The sequence below is a fragment of the Haliotis rubra genome, unplaced genomic scaffold (genome assembly GCF_003918875.1).
Source record: "Haliotis rubra isolate DU_JTF1 unplaced genomic scaffold, ASM391887v1 Scf28, whole genome shotgun sequence".
Taxonomy (NCBI): Eukaryota; Metazoa; Mollusca; class Gastropoda; order Lepetellida; family Haliotidae; genus Haliotis; species Haliotis rubra.
In genome coordinates this window covers 386,943-402,879 of record NW_025766891.1, presented here as the reverse complement: position 1 = coordinate 402,879, position 15,937 = coordinate 386,943, and the positions used below count along the sequence as shown (strand labels likewise).

Genomic DNA, 15,937 nt, shown 5'->3' with positions numbered 1-15,937 from the left:
GTGAACTAATTCAGTATATATGTCAAAAGCGATGGTAATTATATCATGATCTGTGAAACAGCATGCTTCTGGAATACACCACTCATAGAGACCGAAATGTCAGGAAATCACACCAGAGTACTCCCCGTATAAGTACAAATACTGAGAAAAAAACAGCAACCTTTTAGGAAATAGACATATCAAACTCAAACAGTGCGCCTTTTCTACTACTAAGAGAACTGTTCTCTAAATGTGAAAAAATAATCCATGCAGTACTTTTCAAGATATGGGTCGCATAAATGTTGAAGTACAAATTCTAAATAAAAAATAATTTTTCAGAAAATCCAAATAACTCATCTTTCCTATTTCTATAGGAAGAGTTCAGAGAGTTCGAAAGGCATATAGACAGCAGTTCTCCAGTTATAGATGACACAAGAATGTCCTCGGAAGGACGGGTGGACGGAATTCCTTGATATAGCTCTGTTACGTTATTACACATGCAGGGAAATCAGTGATCAATCTGTCACTTTAAATATCAATCATTACCCGTGATGATTAGTTGTTTAACGCCGAGATGTTGCCTGCTCCACCAGCACGGCTGTCGTCGGCGTTGCCAGATCACGGGATATGTACCGGTGAGGATACTGTGACCAATGTGTGACGTTTGTTAACCCTTAGTGTGTCGCGACAATAAGTTGTATGTCCACCTTCGGCAGGGGCGGGTCAGTAACTGTAACATGGGAAATAAGAACGAACGACCTGTTCTGATTGACAGAATCACGTGGTTTACAGTCATACAATACATTGATTGGTTGTTTAACGCCGCACTCACGAATATTCCGGCTATATGTCGGCGGTCTGTAAATGATCAAGTCAGATTATCCAGTGATCAACAGCATGAGCATCGATCTATGCAACTGGGATACGATGACATGTGTCAACCAGGTCTGCGAGCGTGACCACCCGATCCCGTTAGTCGCCACTTACGACAAGCATGGTTTACTAAAGACCAATTCCCAAGTAAACACCCTGAGGAATTGGGGGCGGCAGGTTCGATTCCCAACATTGGTACAATGTGTATCCCCCGACTTGATATTGCTGGAATATTGATAAAGGCGACGTAAAACTAAACTCACTCACTCACCAGGAGGAGTTGAATATACAGCCCCAGCAAACCAGGAAGTCAAGACTAATGCAGTGTTTGCCTGTAGTTCCACCAACCTATGTCGTCATAGGGATTCCGTGAGATGTGCGCATGCGTAAACCATCAGTTTGCGTTCTGCTAGACATCGGTGATTAACGAAGCTTCATTGAACAACTAATTAATTTGAGCTGTCCAAGTGAATACTTGACACACCTGCAATATCTGTGCTTCTGCGATAACCTGCGGGTGTCGTGAACGACTTGAAAGCACTCAGTGGGTGAATCCCAGCTGAATTTCTACACTATTTGACCAAACGGCTGCGGCCGGGGTCAGGGGTTGAAGACCAGAGTTCAAAATGGCGACCCCACTGCGAGAGAATCATCTGGCATCGGAGAGTGAGATCAGTGACTGTGAAGCAGTCGACTGTAAACCTCGTCAAAATGTTTTTGACGTTGCTGAAAGATTTCAGCACAACGGACAATATGAAATGGATGTAGAGGGTGCTAACAAGAAATAGCTAGGTATCAGTGCCAGTGGTGCAGTCGGGAAAGTAGGTCAAGCGAGACCTTGCAGTAAGACACAGGCTCTGCAGTCAGTCAGTGAACCAGACGACTCGCAGCAGATCAAAGATGTTATGTCAACATCCGTAGAGACTCAGGCTGCACAAACAGAGACTATGAAGGGTATTTCAGTCTTTTTGAGTGGATTAAAAACAGTTTGAGAAGATCGAGACTTCGCTTAATTCCGGACAGACACGGATAGTGCCGAGCGGAAGTAAACAAACCGACAGCCATGTTGAAGATGGCGAGGTCACTGATAATGACAACAGCGAGTGTGATGAGTTAGACAGTCTCGACAAGTGGGTGTCTGAGTGCGTGAATGACAACACAGCAGTTGTTGATGACCAAAATGCATCAGATGTCATTGACGACCTGTTTGCAGAAATGCGGTCGTTTATCGGTGAGGACGACGATACATCGCTGCCTGTCAACCAAGGTCTTGCTACATCGGTGAGGGATGGGCTACAAAAACCGGTAAATCAGGAAAAGTTGAAAGAGCTTTTCGCTAAGTATAAACGGCCGGAAAATTGTTTAAACCTCCTTGCACCTCGTGTAAATGAGGAGATATGGTGTGAGGCGAGGAAAACATCTCGTACTTCAGACATCAAGGCGCAGCAACTACAGGGTATGATTGCCAAAGCTACCATACCAATTGTGCAGTTGATGGACAATGTGATGGAGGACATGGTGGCGAAGAGAGAGCTAGATGCCAAAACAGTTCTCAACAAGGCAAAAGATTCATTGCGGATGCTCATTGCAGCACTATCAAATATGAATTCTTCAAGAAGGCAAAATTTTAAATCTCAAACAATCTCGACCCGGTTATCACCAACAAGAACTTACTCTGGTTGGGTTCAGTGACCCAACTCTGTGTGTGGTTAGTACTATGAGATTGTATCTGGAGCTGACAAAGGACATCGGACATGGTGAAACTGCTTTGCTCATTTCTTTTCAAAAACCTCACCAGAGAGTCAGCAAGGACACTATAGCTAGATGGACGAAAACTGTGTTAAGAAATGCTGGTGTTAACATGGACATATTCACTGCTCACAGTGTGAGATCAGCAAGCACCAGTTCAGCACTTAAAAACAGTGTGCCTATTCAGACTGTACTAAACACTGCTGGGTGGACAAAAGACTGTGTTTTCAGGAAGTTCTATAACAAACCCATCTGCAGTGATGAGCAATTTAGTACACAAGTTCTTGAATCTCATAAGAGCAAAACTTAAGTTATTGAAGTGTTGCAATCTATTGACCAATATGCTGTACTTGTTTTATGATGTTTATCATTGAGCTAACTAGTTTAGAAGATGTTTGCTTGCTGAATAGCATTACCCTAGTTCTGTTTTGAGAAATTTCCACTAAGTAACTCCTTCATTGCTATGTGGAATAGAGTATCACTTAGGAAGTTGTTGTCACTTGACCTATAATTGTGAGCCTCGATACAATTATTTGAGTGCAAAACTTGTTGTGTTGTGCATATTTTGTTCTTGGATTAGCTGTGAAAATATGATACTACTCTAAAAATCTCACGGAATCCCTATGACGACATAGGTTGGTGGAATTAAACAGTTAAGCGAGACTTACCTGTAAGTTGAAGGTTGACTAGAATTCCACCAACCTATGACGTAGGGATTACATGCCCGCCACACCCACCCATATGCACTTAGTATCAATTTTCCGTTAAAAACTGATGGTTTACGCATGCGCACATCTCACGTAATCCCTACGTCATAGGTTGGTGGAATTCTAGTCAACCTTCAACTTACAGGTAAGTCTCGGTTAACTGTTTAAATCTACGACACACACAATAGGTTATTATATCACATCAAATAATGTTACTCAACGGACATACTATACACCAAGAACCTAATTAAGAACCCCCTGTAATTTTGCAATGATAGGTTTTCAACACGTACATAAAACTTCTCGTGGAGACCACGACCGTATAATCCCTTGACTGGTCAGAGGCTAGGCGTATAGCTGAAACAAAGTTCCTGGGCTATGACATTATAGACTCCCTGTGTGACCTACCAAGAGAGTTTTTATGGATGACACCAGTTACTCGGAACAAGGTACTGTTGGCTAATATCAGTGGCTTACATCCGTACCAGGCCAGGCATGCCATCTACATAAAGGTACGTTCTTTAATTATACAGGTGCGTACGGTCTTAGTATATGACCTTGTGCATAGTGGTCATGCTATGTACATTGCACAAATATGTCTTACAGCATGGTCCACACAATCGAACTGATTATCCAGCGAGATGCTGTTTGTGAATGTCAGACTTTGAATTCGAACATTCTCTCAAAAGCGAACATATTTTACAGAAAAGAATAAAGTTCTTAAATTGTCTTTATAAAATATAATGAAAAAGACTTACAGACTTTCTTCATTTTCATAAACTGAAACTGCAGTAATCGATGAATACGCTATGACTTTAGAGAGTGGTCAAGAATAGCACATGTTATGTTTGTGATTACACTTTCTCTGTAAAGTACCGATTCAAATACTTTTGTTAGATCGAATCCTATCCGGAATTCGAGCCCTTACTCCCCGAGTCAGGCATCTAATCGCCAGCACATAAAGTCAGCGATCTTAACCCATCCATCCACTGTGTCTTCGTCCTGGAAGACCGCCATATAGCTGGAATATTGTTGGGTGCGGCGTTAAGCAACGATTAATCATCTTTGTGGAAGCCGCGTTGGCTGAATGAATTAGATCCACCAAAGACGTATATACGTCTTTGGATCCACACATAATATTTCTAGCCGCCTTCCCACTGGGCGTTTATTCCACTCAAGGGGAGATAATTATTAGCAAGTTCATGCTATATCTCTGTTTCAGGACGTGAACGGGGATGAGACGTTTGTGATGTTCTACGTGGACTTCGACAGCCTCTACCCTTTCTTCTCCTGGGGACAGCTCACACCCGGCAACTACATCTGTATCGAGAACGCAGTGTTCCACAATTTCCTGGATGGCACAGCAGGCATCAGAGTTGATGAAGCCTCAGATGTCAGGATCATATGCTAGAGTTTAAATCCTGGCTGCTGGTATGAACGCGAGGACTATTTAAGAACTGAATTATTCAGATCACTGGTGAAAGGTATTTTCAGTAATACAAGACAATTCCATGGTTCTCATAACGAGAACTGGTATTAGATTATATTTTTCACACTTCGTGAGGACTATCCCACTCTGTTATTGTTGACATGTTCAGGTTATCGAGTTGTGCGTTTGAAGATTTAAACTGTTTATTTATTGGTTTTCACAAAAGAATATATATGTTCTAGTTTAGTTTGGATTCAAGACACCATGTGTGCCATGGCTAATTCGTGTGGTCAGCCAAAGGGCAAGGTTTGTAAATACCTTAATTTATTCTAGTTAGGGCGAAATAGCAGTTGTGTTGTCAGTGAGTCTCCTAACAGGGGTAAGCTGGTTAGCAAATGGTATTGAACCCATCTAAATAGAAACTGTGTTTTAATATTCAAGTTCTGCTTTACCCATTGTCATAATTATTCTTTTAGTCCTCGCTATAAATGTATAGCTGCTGAAATTGTTTATTCGCTTTTGTTGCACCAAGGTATTTGAACCAATCAAACTGCAGAGAAATTTGTTATGATGATTCATAGAAATATGTCTTTTGTTACTTTTAGGACTGAAACACCATCATTGCCTGCCATTATTCGTCAATACATTTAGCTTATCTATAGGTTTGTGCGCTGTTTAAATGTGGTCTGTAAATTGGTACAAAAAGACGCTTCCGGCATGCCGAATTCAATAATTACCTGTAAAAAATTGTTTTGTATTATTTCAGTTTTAAACAACCTGTAAATAAGACGAAGTGTGTTGTCAGTTATTTATTATGTGAATCTGTATACATGCATAACGAGATAATATGCATGATGATTGATTAAACACAAGCGCGCGCGCGCACGCACGCACGCACACACACACACACACACACACATACTCACACATATATTTATATTATATATAAAATAGCTGATGAGGGCTACCCTTTTTATCGGACAAGAGGGTTAGTGTTCACTCTCACACGTTGAGTAAGCTGTCATTGATGTGTTCATTTCAAATTTAAGAACTAAATGGTAATGTTCATGAGAAATGGGTGAGTGAGTATGGTTTAATATCACGGCGGGGGACACCGGAAATGGGCTTCACGCTTTGTACCCATGTGAGGAATCGAACCTCGTTTGTTCTTATTTCCCATGTTATGGTTACTGCCCCGCCCCTGCCGAAGGTGGACATACAATTTATTGTCGCGACACACTAACGTTTAACAAACGTCACACAAAACACGCCTCTTGATTCGTCAAAGAATTCTCACCGGTACATATCACGTGACCCAGCAACGCCGACGACAGCCGTGCTGGTGGAGCTTGCAACATCTCCCTGTGTATGATGATCCTGCGTCGCTGTGTTGCGACAGTGACAACACAGTACAGCACCGTGAGCAACGTCTGTAACAATTTACTTTACCAAATCGGAAAGGACAACTCAGTGTTTTGAAAGGTGAGTTCGGGTTAAGTTTGCATCGTCATTCAAGCCTTGAAGGAAATGTATTTATAAGCGTATGAATTATGAAACCATCCATATTCAATTTTTTTAATCTCGGAAAGTCCATTGCTCATATAACTACCAGGTTGTTTGTTTATAAATACACAATACAAACACACAATGCTGAGGAAATGTAATGCCACATTATCAAATTCAAATAGACAACATAGATAAAATGTAGTCCCTATTATCGGTTTGTTTATGAATACTCAATGCAAATACACAATACTGAGAGTCACTTATTACATATATCTGTAGAAGGAAATATTTAATTCAGCAAAATACTGATTATTACTTTTGAAACGCTCAGGCCATTGTATGGCAATTGCTGCTCAGTATTTGCTCGTAACGGTACTGCTTTCTGACAGTGGTTGGACGGTCAGATTTAATCATACTGAGCAAAACTGAAAACTTGTCATTCGGGAATATTTGGACTTGGTTTTTAGTATTAGATTTAGACAATAATCTTAGTTGATTGCTGTGGACGGAACACCTTGGCATCAAAAGAAATATTTAAAAAAAACAAGTCTCGCCAAAACTCTTTAGTCTTGTATCATGCCAGTGGCGGATGGAAACCCTAGTGGTTAAAGGGTTCTTTCCTCACGCAAAAGAGACCCGGGTTCGATTCCCCACATGGGTACAATGTGTGAAACAAACTGTCCCCCGCCGTGCTATTGTTTAAATAATACAAAAAGCGACTTGTCGGTTGTTTTTATCTACAGTATTTATATATATACATCAGGGAGAACATTTGTGAATGTCAATTTCTTCATAATAAAGACACAACGTTATATACTTGCTAAATCCTTCACCAGGGTATGAAGTGACTTAATGGTTGCGAGACGTGATATCTATATTGATCACTTGTACTTAAGAAAAAAACAATTTGACGTATTAGAAATGTCAGCGCGAAAGACTTAGGTATGTATGATTATCTTGTAGCGAAAATACGGCATCTTAAATGAATTACCAAGTATTGTTTGCAACATAGCAACCCGTGAAAATCCAGGGTAGAGTTGGGCTTCATCAACCCATGCTTGACGTATGAGGCGATTAACGGGACCACATTAGTAGACCTTACCTCCAGGCTCATGGTTCAGTAGAAGATACACAGCCAGGTTATTGTAACACGTGTCAACAAAGTCTGCGAACCTGACCACAGCTATTATTCCTTGTAGGCAATAGTGGACTTCACAAGGCTGGAACAAGTTCGTTATCATTTAAATATACCTAAAAGGACAATACACATATAACAATACCCATATGACAATACACATATAACAATACACATATGACAATACATGTATGACAATACACATAGGACAATACACATAGGACAATACACCTGTAACAATACACATATGACAATACACATATGACAATACACATATAACAATACACATATAACAATACACATATGGCAATACACATATAACAATACACATATGACAATTCACATATGACAATACACCTAAAACGACAATACACATATAACAATACACATATGACAATACACATATGACAATACACTTATGACAATACACATATAACAATACACATATAACAATACACATATGACAATACACATATGAAAATACACATGTAACAATACACATATAACAATACACATATAACAATACACATATGACAATACATGTATGACAATACACATAGGACAATACACCTAAAACGACAATACACATATAACAATACACATATAACAATACACATATGACAATTCACATATGACAATACACCTAAAACGACAATACACCTATAACAATACACATATGACAATACACATATGACAATACACTTATAACAATACACATATAACAATACACATATGACAATACACCTAAAACGACAATACACATATAACAAATACACATATAACAATACACATATAACAATACACATATAACAATACACCTATAACAATACACATATAACAATACACATATGACAATACACTTATAACAATACAAATATGACAATACACATATAACAATACATATATGACAATACACATATATCAATATGCATATGACAATGCACATATAACAATACACATATGACAATACACATATAACAATACATATATGACAACACACATATAACAATACACATATGACAATACATGTATGACAATACACATAGGACAATACACCTATAACAATACACATATGACAATACACATATGACAATACACATATAACAATACACATATAACAATACACATATGACAATACACATATAACAAAACACATATAACAATACACATATGACAATTCACATATGACAATAGACCTAAAACGACAATACACATATAACAATACACATATGACAATACACATATAACAATACACATATAACAATACACATATAACAATACACATATGACAATACACATATGAAAATACACATGTAACAATACACATATAACAATACACATATGACAATACATGTATGACAATACACATAGGACAATACACATAGGACAATACACCTAAAACGACAATACACATATAACAATACACATATAACAATACACATATGACAATTCACATATGACAATACACCTAAAACGACAATACACCTAAAACGACAATACACCTATAACAATACACATATGACAATACACATATGACAATACACTTATAACAATACACATATAACAATACACATATGACAATACACCTAAAACGACAATACACATATAACAAAAAAACATATAACAATACACATATAACAATACACATATAACAATACACCTATAACAATACACATATAACAATACACATATAACAATACACATATGACAATACACATATAACAATACACATATGACAATACACATATAACAATACACATATAACAATACACATATGACAAAACACATATATCAATATGCATATGACAATACACATATAACAATACACATATGACAATACACATATAACAATACACATATGACAACACACATATAACAATACACATATGACAATACACTTATAACAATACATATATGACAATACACATATAACAGTACATATATGACAATACACACATGACAATACACATACGACAATACACATACGACAATACACATACGACAATACAGATACAATACACATACAATACACATATAACCATACACATATGACAATGCACATATGACAATACACATATGACAATACACCCAATACAGTACACATACGACAATACACAATTAACAATTAACAATACACCTAATACAATACACCTAATACGACAATACACATATAACAATACACATATGACAATACACCTAATACGACAATACACATATAACAATACACATATGACAATAAACATACGACTATACACATAGGACAATACACATACGACAATACACATATTACAATACACATATGACATTACACATATGACAATACACCTAAAACGACAATACACATATAACAATACACATAGGACAATACATATATGACAATACACCTAAAACGACAATACACCTATAACAATACACATATAACAATACACATATGACAACACACATATAACAATACACATATGACAATACACATATAACAATAAACATATGACAATACACATATAACAATACACATATGACACTACACATATAACAATACACATTTGACAATACACATATGACAATACACATATAGCAATACATGTATGACAATACACATACAACAATACACATACGACAATACACATACGACAATACACGTACGGCAATACACGTACGACAATACACATACGACAATACACGTACGACAATACACATACGACAATACATATTTGACAATACGCATACGGGTCTTTGACTTAACGAGTGGACGCTTTAACCACAAGGCTACCTCACCGCCCCTTCAAAAAAGTGAACTAATTCAGTATATATGTCAAAAGAGATGGTAATTATATCATGATCTGTGAAATAGCATGCTTCTGGAATACACCACTCATAAAGACCGAAATGTCAGTTAATCACACCAGAGTCCTCCCCGTATAAGTACAAATACTGAGAAAAAAACAGCAACCTTTCAGGAAATAGACATATCAAACTCAAACAGTGCGCCTTTTCTACTACTAAGAGAACTGTTCTCTAAATGTGAAAAAATAATCCATGCAGTACTTTTCAAGATATGGGTCGCATAAATGTTGAAGTACAAATTCTAAATAAAAAATAATTTTTCAGAAAATCCAAATAACTCATCTTTCCTATTTCTATAGGAAGAGTTCAGAGAGTTCGAAAGGCATATAGACAGCAGTTCTCCAGTTATAGATGACACAAGAATGTCCTCGGAAGGACGGGTGGACGGAATTCCTTGATATAACTCTGTTTCGTTATTACACATGCAGGGAAATCAGTGATCAATCTGTCACTTTAAATATCAATCATTACCCGTGATGATTAGTTGTTTAACGCCGAGATGTTGCCTGCTCCACCAGCACGGCTGTCGTCGGCGTTGCCAGATCACGTGATATGTACCGGTGAGGATACTGTGACCAATGTGTGACGTTTGTTAACCCTTAGTGTGTCGCGACAATAAGTTGTATGTCCACCTTCGGCAGGGGCGGGTCAGTAACCGTAACATGAGAAATAAGAACACACGACCTGTCCTGATTGACAGAATCACGTGGTTTACAGTCATACAATACATTGATTGGTTGTTTAACGCCGCACTCACGAATATTCCAGCTATATGTCGGCGGTCTGTAAATGATCAAGTCAGATTATCCAGTGATCAACAGCATGAGCATCGATCTATGCAACTGGGATACGATGACATGTGTCAACCAAGTCTGCGAGCGTGACCACCCGATCCCGTTAGTCGCCTCTTACGACAAGCATGGTTTACTAAAGACCAATTCCCAAGTAAACACCCTGAGGAATTGGGGGCGGCAGGTTCGATTCCCCACATTGGTACAATGTGTATCCCCCGACTTGATATTGCTGGAATGTTGATAAAGGCGACGTAAAACTAAACTCACTCACTCACCAGGAGGAGTTGAATATACAGCCCCAGCAAACCAGGAAGTCAAGACTAATGCAGTGTTTGCCTGTAGATCTACGACACACACAATAGGTTATTATATTACAACTCATAATTTTACTCAACGGGACATACTATACACCAAGAACCTAATTAAGCACCCCCTGTAATTTTGCAATGATAGGTTTTCAGCACGTACATAAAACTTCTCGTGGAGACCACGACCGTATAATCCCTTGATTCATAAAAAACGACAAAATGATTGGAATCCGTGTTGATTTTATGATGATAATTGCTAGTTTTAAAAAATCCCCACGGATTTCCATACAAAACCATGTCTGTACAAGTATGGCCCTGGAATGTTTAATGTTGAATTTATTGGTGAATGTGAACATTCAGAATGTCATTGTGCGTGTCTTACATAATTGAAGGTCTGTACCGCGTGTAACCTCCATGTGACTGTATAACAGCCAGCACTCTCCTCCTACCCCCTGTCAGCCTCCTGATCCTCTGAAGGGGAAGGCTACGCCATTCCTCGTGTAAAGCAGCTTCGAGTTGGGCCAGGTTGTGTACAGGAGGAACCCTTTGTTGCACACGACGACCAATCATGTCCCAGATAAGCTCCAAAGGGTTAAGATCGGGGCTAATTCAATCGTGACATATGTCAGGGGGTGCTGAAGTTCTGTGTGTATAGAAGTAAGATAACCCCAGCAACGGCAGAGGTATTGTTTTCATCCGTTTTGTTGAAATATAAATCTCATTCAAACCAAATCCAATTTCAGTTTATGATATATATAAGCAACACGTTCAAACATGTACATTATTATTATACAACAGTGTTACCACATTAGGATATCACTTTAAACTTGATTCAATAGATTGAATACCACACTTGCATGCCGTATTGTGTTAGACAGACATTCAAATTGATCACCCATGAATATCCGGGTTAGAATTGGTCTTCAGCAACCAAAACATGTTGTAAGATGCGACTAACGGGTGGTCAGGCTCACTGACTTGGCTGACAAGTGTCATCGTATCTTAATTGCTTAGATCGATGCTCATGATGCTGATCACTGGGTTGCCTGGTCGAGACTCGATTATTTACAGACCGCCGCCATATAGCTGTAATATTCGTGAGTGCGGCGTTAAACAACCAACCAACCAACCAACCAACCAACCAACCAACCAACCAACCAACCAAACAAACAAAAACAAACAACAAACACTGTTCCAGGATCATTCGGGAAACAAACAACCAAACAAACAACTAACTGTCCTCAAATCCAGGATCATTCGGGACCAAGTCGTGTTATTCCAGGGCAGACCGAATAGCGTATCTTTCTGGGCCTAGATTTTCGAAGCTCTCTTAACGCTAAGATAGTCGTAAGGGTCATACATTAACATTAACTTACGACTATCTTAGCGTTAAGAGAGCTTCGAAAATATTTGCACATTTTCAGTAAGTAGCACTTATTTTCAGTCTGTGAGTATAAACTTTGTCCAATTTATAAAATGTTGTATGACTGTAAACCACGTGATTCTATCAATTAGAACAGGTCGTTTGTTCTTATTTCCCATGTTACAGTTACTGACCCGCCCCTGCCGAAGGTGGACATACAATTTATTGTCGCGACACACTAAGGGTTAACAAACGTCACACAAAACACGCCTCTTGATTCGTCAAAGAATTCTCACCGGAATATATCACGTGACCCAGCAACGCCGACGACAGCCGTGCTGGTGGAGGAGGCAACATCTACCTGTGTATGATGATCCTGCGTCGCTGTGTTGCGACAGTGACAACACAGTACAGCACCGTGAGCAACGTCTGTAACAATTTACTTTACCAAATCGGAAAGGACAACTCAGTGTTTTGAAAGGTGAGTTCGGGTTAAGTTTGCATCGTCATTCAAGGAAAGGTATTTATAAGCGTATGAATTATGAAACCATCCATATTCAATTTTTTTAATCTCGGAAAGTCCATTGCTCATATAACTACCAGGTTGTTTGTTTATAAATACACAATACAAACACACAATGCTGAGGAAATGTAATGCCACATTATCTGTTTGTTTATGAATACACAATTCAAATAGACAACATAGATAAAATGTAGTCCCTATTATCGGTTTGTTTATGAATACACAATGCAAATAGACAACATAGATAAAATGTAGTCACTTATTACATATATCTGTAGAAGGAAATATTTAATTCAGCAAAATACTGATTATTATTTTTGAAACGCTCAGGCCATTGTATGGCAATTGCTGCTCAGTATTTGCTCGTAACGGTACTGCTTTCTGACAGTGGTTGGACGGTCAGATTTAATTATACTGAGCAAAACTGAAAACTTGTCACTCGGGAATATTTGGACTTGGTTTTTTAGTATTAGATTTTAGACAATAATCTTAGTTGTTTGCTGTGAGCGGAACACCTGGGCATCAAAAGAAATATATATAAAAAAAACAAGTCTCGCCAAAACTCTTTAGTCTTGTATCATGCCAGTGGCGGATGGGAACCCTAGTGGTTAAAGCGTTCTTTCGTCACGCCAAAGACCCGGGTTCGATTCCCCACATGGGTCCAATGTGTGAAACAAACTGTCCACCGCCGTGCTATTGTTTAAATAATACAAAAAAGCGACTTGTCGGTTGTTTTTATCTACAGTATTTATATATATACATCAGGGAGAACATTTGTGAATGTCAACTTCTTCATAATAAAGACACAACGTTATATACTTGCTAAATCCTTCACCAGGGTATGAAGTGACTCAATGGTTGCGAGACGTGATATCTATATTGATCACTTGTACTTAAGGAAAAACAATTTGACGTATTAGAAATGTCAGCGAGAAAGCCTTAGGTATGTATGATTATCTTGTAGCGAAAATACGGCATCTTAAATGAATTACCAAGTATTGTTTGCAACATAGCAACCCGTGAAAATCCAGGGTAGAGTTGGGCTTCATCAACCCATGCTTGACGTATGAGGCGACTAACGGGACCACATTAGTAGACCTAACCTCCAGGCTCATGGTTCAGTAGAAGATACACAGCCAGGTTATTGTAACACGTGTCAACAAAGTCTGCGAACCTGACCACAGCTATTATTCCTTGTAGGCAATAGTGGACTGCACCAGGCTGGAACAAGTTCGTTATCACTTAAATACACCTAAAACGACAATACACATATAACAATACACATATGACAATACACAAATAACTAACACATATGACAATACATGTATGACAATACAAATATGACAATACATGTATGACAATACACATAGGACAATACACCTAAAACGACAATACACATATAACAATACACATAAAACAATACACATATGACAATACACATATGAAAATACACCTAATACGACAATACACATATAACAATACACATATGACAATAAACATAGGACAATACACACATTATAATACACATACGACAGTACACATACGACAATACACATATTACAATGAACATATGACATTACATATATGACATTACACATAAGACAACAGTAAACAATTGCAAATCACAAATACAGTTTCATTTTAGTATTCTTCATTCCATTTAAGTATTTTTCAAAAATTGTATTACAAGCCTTTCGGAGTATGTAAATTTTCCAAAAGACAAACACGAAATATTGTTATATTATTCAAACAATATACAAAAGTGTCAGATACCTCTGTATTTTTCGGTACAGTTTTATCGTATTCTAAGATAGTAGGGCTCTAGGACAACAGTAAAATGGCTTGTGTTAATTAGTAACAACATTTTTTCTATCCAAATTCAGCTAATTCACACTTAAAACTGTGTGCATGATTCATTGCTGGTGTATAATTCTATGATACTATATCTATGGGAGCACGAATCATTTCCCTATCCTGCGATACATTACACATATCCTTGGATACATACTAACAAGCAGGACAATGTGTTTGATGCACGGAAACACCACATGACGAGCAGGAAGTATTTTCGTTGAGAAACACTTTTAACCCTATGTGTGTTAGTACACGATGTGAAACTGAACAAATCTATGAATCCTATTTATAATGTACCTCTGGGGCATCCTACCCAGGTGGTTCTGCATGTTGGGTCTAGGTCCAAAGCCCCTTGGTACAAAAGCCCCTCGACCAAAAGCCCCTCAGGACAAAAGCCCCTCGACCAAAAGCCCCTCAGGACAAAAGCCCCTCGACCAAAAACTCTTCAAGACAAAAACCCTTGAAAAATGACCAAATGTCCCTCACTTTACGTATTAATTGGAAAATAAGATTAAAGACAAGACATGATAATAGACATGTTACATTTTATTGCTTGAGAATATAACGACCTTATAAATTGATATGTAGCAAATATGTTTTAGAGAAAAAGAAATATATATCATCAAACAAATGAAAACAAATCAACAAGAAATTATAAATGAAATGACATAATAATTCTTGAGCTAATCATTCTGACATGAAAAATAAACAAATCAACACAACCAAATTTTGTGGCGTAAGTCCTCAGAAGAACGGACAGCGTTCTGTTTTTCAAAGCACAGCTTTTTGAGGCGGCGTTGTGTCTCTGTCGATGCTTTTTGTTGGCGCTTGGCTGGGAGCGAACCTCTGCTGCATAAACATCACTTCAACCTG

General features: G+C 38.0%; 1 protein-coding gene across 2 annotated transcripts in view; it reads left to right on the top strand.

Annotated features, from left to right (window-relative positions):
- The first annotated feature begins 13,011 nt into the window (after nt 1-13,011).
- Nucleotides 13,012-15,937, top strand: part of LOC124281101 — a 48,064-nt gene continuing 45,138 nt past the window's right edge. For both annotated transcript variants that reach the window (XM_046717116.1, XM_046717115.1), the window contains exon 1: nt 13,012-13,168. The gene's annotated coding sequence lies outside the window, so the exon portion shown is untranslated. The remainder of the gene's footprint in view (nt 13,169-15,937) is intronic.